Source organism: Cryptomeria japonica, chromosome 8, assembly GCF_030272615.1.
Source record: "Cryptomeria japonica chromosome 8, Sugi_1.0, whole genome shotgun sequence".
In the NCBI taxonomy this organism is placed as follows: Eukaryota; Viridiplantae; Streptophyta; class Pinopsida; order Cupressales; family Cupressaceae; genus Cryptomeria; species Cryptomeria japonica.
The window spans coordinates 377330811-377339677 of record NC_081412.1 but is presented as its reverse complement, the minus strand read 5'-3'; positions in this window follow the sequence as shown (position 1 = coordinate 377339677).

Sequence of the window (8867 nt, the reverse complement as noted above, 5' to 3'; positions counted from 1 at the left end):
TTAAGCTCATCGGGCTAGCTATGCATTATCGGGGAAGTACATTTTAAGTTGTGTCGATGCCCAATGACATTTTTCCCTTCTGTAAAGCTCATCAGGGTAACTCTACTCATCGGGGTAGTGCATTTTAAGTTCTACCGATACTCGATGAGAAACTCACCATTTCACCATGCGTCAAAAACTTAAGGTAGGAAGAACGTATGTAAATATATTTCCCTTTTGATAAAAAACATTTATTTTACAATACATTATAAATAAAATTTATAAATATTGCCCCCAAAATAGGAAAATATAATAATTTACTTTTTGCAAAGTAATTTCGTGAATGATAAAAGATCAAAGTAAAATATTATTTTAAAACCTTTGGGTAGAAAATACTTCCTTAATATGTACCCAATAGATATAATTTCTCCTATCCCCAATGGCAAAAATAAAAAATAAAATTCAATACCTTCATAGTGGATTGTCATCGGAGTAACATATGTCATCGAGGAAGCACTCTTTTTGTTGCATCGATCTCCTGATGAAAAAGAACTAAAATGCAAATGCCTCCATTGGGGTAACTATGATCTATCGGGGTAACACATTTTATGTCTTGTCAATCTCCCGATAGGGTGATGTAAAAGTAATTTAATAAATTGCTTCCATCAACCAAAACTGGGATGAAACTTGTTACTGGCGATTTCAAAGTAGTATCATTTTTTAACAATGTTGGCTCTTTGGAAAATCCATATAGTTCTGATGCTTCTATGAATGCCACTTTCAATTTACTGATTTGACTTCCACTAATGCCCCTTTTGGTAGCATAGCGGCAAGAATGAAAAAAAAAAAAAATAGGAGGTTGATTATTTTCAGAATTCTTTGTGATATTGTTGGAATTTCCACCTATTCAGGACATCACTTTCAAATCTGGGTTATTTATGGGCTCACCGATACTTTGAAACCAATAAAAATATCATAAAAAAGACCCTCCAAGGTGAGATATATGGTCAGGGAAATCATTTTAAGACTAAAAACATCATTAATCACTCATATCCAACTCCAAAAGATGGCCCGAACTACAAAAACGTGAATGATTTTTTTTTTGTTGTTGTTGTTGTTGTTTATTATCTTCAACTAATATTTATGAGCTAATTTTAATTCCCACAAGATTTCTTTCATAGCTCAACCTAGCTCTTTCTTTACTGGATCCCAAGTTCATCAAGATATATCCTGCATGCTTAAATGTCACAATTTATCATGCATAGGGACAAAACCATTGTGGGGTATTTCAAATCTTCACACCCAATAATCCTCCAACCTTCCATCACCACATTTTGAATTTTGAAACTATTATTTCCCATTGAATTAGATTTTGTATGTGGTAAACTTCCAAAGGAAAACCCTGAAGCTCTTTCATCCTTGCTTTGACTAGAAATGATATCCTTTTCCTTTGTGAAATCCTATTCACTTCCTTCTTATAAAGTTTTAAATCATTTATTAAAAATAATTTAAAAATACATTCTGCAAAAGGGCTTTCTTCATTCAAAAAAAAAGAAACTTTGATTTTCTTTTGCAATGTATTTAAATCTTTTATTTAAAAGATTTAAATATAAGTTCCACCAAAGATGTTTTCATAGTATTTAAAAAATAAAAATAAAAAATAAAATCATTTATTAAAATAATTCAAGAATATATATTCTTCCCCCCAGCTAATATCGGTATTTAATTGTTTTTGAAATAAACTCATTATTTATTTTCCTTGCAGGTAACAAGATTGAACATGTTAGATTCAATGACAGTCCCACAGACACTGAGGGGGGGGGGGTGTGGTTGAATCAGTTTTTAACCGGTTAGTTGAACATTTAAACTTATTTATAATTTTGCATCCCAAAACAGTGTATCGGTAAACAAGAATTAATGCAGTAAACACAAATAACAGAGACAGCATAAAAACACACCATAACACAAGATATTTTAACGAGGAAACCCGGTGTGGGAAAAACCTCGATGGGATTTGTGACCCACAATATTTACTCACTGGCCAATAAATAAATAATACTTACAATAGGGGCCCACACATGCAGGGAGGCCAACAGCCTAGAGCTCACTGCTCAAAGAAGAGTCTCACTGACTACAAAGTGGATAATTAAATCCAATACAATGTACTTCTCAAAACAACATCTCTAATGCCAGGTTCAGTACTGATTTAAGCTCAGTCATTAACCAAAACCTTCGCTGTTAATAAGTCACCTTATACAATAATCTTCATACCATACAATATTTTCCTATCATGCTATATCTATGTTATATACAAGATCTCATACATATATGAGTCCTTACAATATATCATGTCGGCTTACAAAAGATATTTATATTACAATAAACAAAAGCTCATCCCATATTGGCTTGAGTGTTGGCAATCTTTGTTGCCGATGAATTTTGAATGTCGGTGTAAGCGCATGTCGGTGCCCATGTTTGCTGGTGCATGTAGAAACCTATTGTCAATCAATTTCCAGTTGGTTGTCATCAATGACAACATTAACTATTCTGATAAGAGTGTAGAATTCCGACAATCTCCCCCTTTGGCATTGATGGCAACTCTCATGAGAAAAATCTAAAACTGTTATCCAAAAACTGAAATCCAAAAAGATGTGCTCCCCCTGAGCAAGTGATTTCCTCTGTACATGCATTTTTCTCTCCACTACTTCCCCTTTGACATCAATGAAAAAGGATGTCATAAATAATCAAAAGAGTATAAAAATGCTACCTCAAGGTCTGTAACCGGTTAATTACTATCTGAAAAATGTCTGCCAATACTAGATTTAAACTCTGTATAAACTTGTTGCTATCAGTTAGAGTTGCCTCAATCTGTTGGATCATATCAGTGAGATAGTGCATATGTTGCTTCGGTGATCATTCTCCAGGAACTGTTGCCTTAAATAATTCATCTCTCTGAGTGATCAGACTATCCAACCTCAGACTAGGTTTATTCTTTAGCTCCCGGGCCTTAGACCTTATTTTGCTTTCTCATTTTTCAATTTTTCCAAATTCTCCTCATGCACTGCCATTTCTTGCTCAAAATATGATGTAAGTTCAGATGAACCTAACATGTTATCCACTATGTCATCAATTTCCTTTTGTGTTATTGTGATCTCTTTATCAATGTCCTTTGTCAAACAGTGAGGTTTTCAGGCTTCTCTATATAACTCCTTATACTCTAAAATTGTAGAATTAAGTATCAATAAAAGTGTGTACAAGTGACTGGTACATTTCTTTATAGTGTTCTCAAAGAATGCATTTTTCTCTTTGTCAACTCTCTCCTTAATGGTATCCTCATTTACCTTATCTAGAGTTAGAACATTATCAACAATGAGTTTGGACAATGTGTCCAATTTACCTAAAAAAATACTTAATTCGCTCTATCTTACAGTTAGGTGCAATCATTTTCAAGATAGGTAATGTGTTATCAATTTCCTTAAATGCTAAGGCATTATAATCAGTTATCCTCTTGATATAATCCAATAGAACCTCTGTTATGTTCGTAGGTCTGAATTCTCCTATTTATGATTGTCCAATTACTTTTACTATATCCTCTTGATTTCCATCAGATGCTTTCACTTTAATTACATTTCCTTTTGGTGGATCTGTCTGTGTATGTGCCTCTGCCTTTGATGGTTTCTTAGTTTGATTAAGCACCTCTGCAATTGTCGGTTTCCTAGGCTCAACATGAACCTCTGTTGGTTTCTATATCTGTACAACTATCAGTTTCTTTGATTTTGGTTTCCATGTGTGTGTTTTCTTATCCCCTATTGGTTTCTCAGTCTCCAGTTTCTCTGCTTGTGCCGGTATCCCAGTTTCCTAAGATTCAACAGTGTGTGTCGGTATCTCAGAGATCTTGTTGTCCTTAACATTATCTACCTTAACCTCTACAGTCTCTTTGTCCACAACAATGTTTATATTCTGTATATCCACATTCATTGTAAAGAGTATTTCTGACTCTAGGTTAGTATCATCATGAGTGATACCTTTAGTAGCCATATCCAGTGGATTATTTGTATGTATCGGTGATGTTGAAGTGTCTTGAGTAGGTGGAGGGATATTATTTGTAATTTTTATAGTAGGTACACCACCTACTTTACCTTTTCCTTTATCCTTTTGATACACTTTGAATGTCTTTTCCATTTTCGGTTTGTTTCTTTCCTCTTGATTTTCCTTCTCAATGAAAAATATGTCCCATTTATCTGTAGTCTCATCTGCAATTTTTTTAACCCTTCTAGCCATCAGGCTTACTTGTCGGTGCCCACTGACAAATACTGACCGGTTTGCTTCAGATATAAGCTCATCTATTTCTTTCTTAGAGTTTACTGGATGTGTATACACCTAAAAATGGTCTGAAGATAATTAATTAAATAAGCAATTATTTAATTAATCTCCCCTCCCCAATTTAATTGAATTCACTAAGTAATTTGATTAAATCCTTCCTTTTCATCTACTTATTAATAGATCTAAGGATTTATTAAATATGTTCATTTCATTTCACCCCTTTAATTAATTAATTCTCTCCATCCAAAATCATTTCTTCTAAATCCTTTAATTAATTAAAACAAATCAATCATGAGTTGTTGAGATTAATTATCCTTTTCCTATTATTTGAATTTTTAAATTCAAATTCTCCTAACTTATACCACTCCTAAACCTAACCCATTCTACCTACCCACATGTCCCCTTTCATCCAACCTCTTCTAGAACCTTTGTGACACTTGTCACTAAGTGTTCCCTTTCATCCTACTCCTTCTAGAATCCTCTTGACACTTGTCACCATAGAGATGATAGATGTGCCCTTTAATCCAACCCCCTTTGCTAACCTCCTCCAATTTAACCATTGATATCTTCAGATCAATCTTGACCATTGATTCTTGCCACCTCACCCCTAGCCTTGGAAATCCTATAAATAGACCTCATTTTGAGCAATATGGATCCCATCTCATTTTCATCTTATGCATTGTTATATAGGCATCTAGGTTCTAGTTTATCATTTCTTAGCAATGTTATCATGCTTAATTTTAGCTTAATCACATCTTCATTCTAGCTTATTTTCTAGATCAATCATGAAATCATATAGCTTAATCATGCTATTCTTGCTAGATCATGCATTTTCATCCATCAAATCCTCCATCTAAGTGTAGTCAAGTCACTAGAGTATGCATAATCAGATCTGAGAGCATTTTTCATACTTGCATTTACTAGGAGGCAATAAGTCGATTAGATATGGTTTTGTCTTTCATTGTTTTAATTTACTAACCATTGTGTGTAATGATTTATTGAGTGCATTGTGGTTGTAGATACAGGTACACTTCATATAGCATGACAAGATGTATAGCCAAAAGTACTTCAACTTTCAACTTCTTATCTAGTTCCATCACTAATAGTCTTTTAGCTTCCAATCTCATGTATAAATCATTGGGTAACTCATCAATTACTTCTATCAAAACTTTCTTGCAAATGTCCAAATGTAGAATAATGCTTTCTTCAATGGTGTTTTTGTCAGAATCCTTATAAGAATTATACCATTTATTTACATTTGCCAAATTACCTTCCTGTGTAATCTCATTCAGTAGATCATCTAGAGTAGGGGTAACCAGTGTCTGCTTCTTCTATGGTTCCCTAACTATCTGATGCTTTTTCCTTAGTGTTCTAGTTTTATTAGGTGAAGGAGAGGGTACCGACGAGGGTTTTCTCTTCCTTTCCACTCTCTTAAACTCTGTTGTCTTGCCATTGTCAGTATCAGAAGATGTCATAATAGGTGAAACATGTGCTTCTGGTTGCATTCTTCAAGCTCACTAGCCGATATACCACTGATATTCATGACATTTTCTTTGATTTCATTTACCTTCTTAGAGGCATCTCTGATAAACTTTTCTCTTCTTTTTCTCCTCTTCTGCATAGATACATTACTCTCAATAGTTTCAGCAGTACCAAATGTTCCTTCAGATGGCTCCCTAGGTGCATCAGGTAGAGATTTTGCATATGTCTCCAGAACAGGTAGGTCTACCTCATAACCCATCTCAGTAACCCAAATAGTTATAGGGGTCACTGCCTCCATCCAAGTTTCATCTCTTTTAATAAAAAATAGATTTGTTTGTCATACTTGTCAACTATGCTTTGCGGTAAACTTTCCCTTGCTCTCATCTTGGTTTCAAAAGCTTTGAAGTAATCTATAATGTTCTTAACACAATCAGTGCCCATACTAGTGAAAGCTTCATGTATCTATTTGTCTACCAGGATATCATAACCAAAATCCTTGTGACCTATGTCGGGTATCTCTTTGGTAAAGTATAGCATCAAGCATACTAGTAGGTTCCCAAAACGGAAAGTACCTTTCTTATCTCCCTTAATCTTCTTCAAATTGTCAATAAGTTCATCTTTAAGCCATTCACAAACATCAATCTTAGCATTATTGTTCACCATTTCATATGCACTATGAATACAAAGGCTAGAAACAGAATTCAGTTTATTTGCATGTGTTGCTTTATATCCAAGTATCATACTCACAAATTTCACATTTATATCCTTAACATCATTCACTCTAAGTGATCTGTTATCAAATGTGGCTCTGGTTAACTCCATAACTCCCTTGTTAGGTATTTTCTTTATTTTATTAGGTCTACTACCAGTTGAAGGTAAACCAGTAGTTGCCTTAATTGCTTCCTTGGTTATCTTGCAAACTGACTCTAACCATATGAACTCTCCATGGACTCTACTTAATACAAGTCTTACAACTTCCTTTGGAAATTCAGGAATGTTCAAAATTTCTATAAAACCTAAGTCTTACACAATCTTATGTTCAGGTTTAATCACACCTTGTTCATTGGTAATAACCTCATTAAATATTTTCTTCAAATCCTCAGTCCCTAGGTTTTCTATGTTGCAATGTATGTAGATTCTAGGGTCTTCAGCAAATGCAACACCCTTCAGAATTTTTGAAAAAGCTCTGATAGAATCATCTTGTTTAGCAATCTTGGGGATAATCTTAAACATTGGTCTAGGGCGTTTGACATTTTCAACAATGATAGGGTTTGCAATAAACTCAGGAACAAAAGATGAGGTTGCCATTTTGATAAATACCTCTTAACTGAAGTTCTCTGAATGCCTGAAAATTACTTTGTAGCTTTGTCTTAGAATGCCCTTGCTCAATTTCGCATTCTCTAGATGTTTGAATTCTTGGTGAGTTGAAATGAGGGTTTATCCAGTGCTTTATTTCCAAAAAGGTTCTTCAAAACCGCATTAAATGCTTGTTGGTTAAGTCAAAACTTAACACATCTATCGGTAAAGAAGAAATGTATCTTCTCACCATCAACCAAGGGTAGAATGCATGATTTTCAACTTGTTACAATTCCCCCTAAGGATTATTCCTCAATTAGATGAAGAATCTCAAACCGATGAAGGGTTACTCTGTTCTACTGGTGCAGAGATAGATTCATCAACTTTTTGATCTCTCTTCTTAATCCATTGTTTTGTAAATTCTTGCTTTACTTCATCTACCTTTTCTTTCCCCTTAAAACTAGATCCTTTATTGTTTGCTGGTGTATTCTCGCTTCTACAGAATTTTACAATATGTCCAATCTTGTTACATGCATAACAAGTTACGTTATTCCTCTTAATAGTCTTTCCATATCCTTGACCGATTTGTGACCTACAATGATTAGATAAATGCTCAAATCTATCACAAACATAGCATTTCACATTCATTATGTAATTTTCTAAATTATGACCAACTTTGTTGCATTTGGAACATTGACCAGTGGGTCGTTTTGTATTCTGATTATTTCTAAATCTACACTAATTTGCTCTATGACCATACTTATTGAAATTAAAACATTTCCCATTAAATTTATAAGCATTAGGTTGTCTTACCAGTTTGTTCTGATCTTGATTATTTGCAGTACAGAAACTTTCTCCAACTTCAAATCCAAGTCCAATTGTGTCTCCATCAGGTTTTTTTTTTCCAACATGTCATCAAGCCTTTCTGAACTTTTATTCAATTTGTCTTTGTACTCATTTGCAGTGATCAACTCTCTTTCCATAATTCCAACTTGTCTTGTAATCTCATCTTTATCATGTTGCATGCGAATCAAATCTGTCTTTAGCATATCATTTTCATGACAAAGTCTCAGATTTCATTTTCTCCATCATTAAGTCTCCTAGTCAAGTATTCTACATTCTTCTTTCTATCTTCAATATCCTTACATAACCTCGTAGTCATATCTTGCATTTCATTCTTCATATTAGTGTTCTCTTGTCTCAGCTTATCTGCAATGTCTCTAAGAGTTTCCTTTTCATCATCATCATTCTGCCTTTTTTCATGAAGTTGTTTTCTCTTATTTTGTGCTATAACCAGGTTCTCCTGAAGTCCTTTAATGAATTCTTATGCAGTCCTCAGATCATCTTCAAGTTTAATGTTTTTCAAATTTTCAGCATCAAAATCTTCAAGAGCTCCTTCCAACTGTTTTCTCAAATTCTCCATTTGTATCGGTTTTAGAATCTTCCTCAAGTTGTTAGGCTTTTGCAAATAGAGGACTAGGATCTGATACCAATTGTTAGATTCAATGATAGTCCCACAGACATTGAGAGGGGGGGGTGAACCAGTGTCTAACTAGTTAGTTAAACATTTAAACTTATTTATAACTTTGCATCCCAAAACAATGTACCAGTAAACAAGAATTAATGCAGTAAACACAAATAACAGAGACAACATAAAAACACACCATAACACAAGATATTTTAATGAGGAAACCCGGTATGGGAAAAAAATCGGTGGGATTTATGACCCACAATATTTACTCACTGGCCAATGAATAAATACTACTTACAATAGGGGCATGCACATG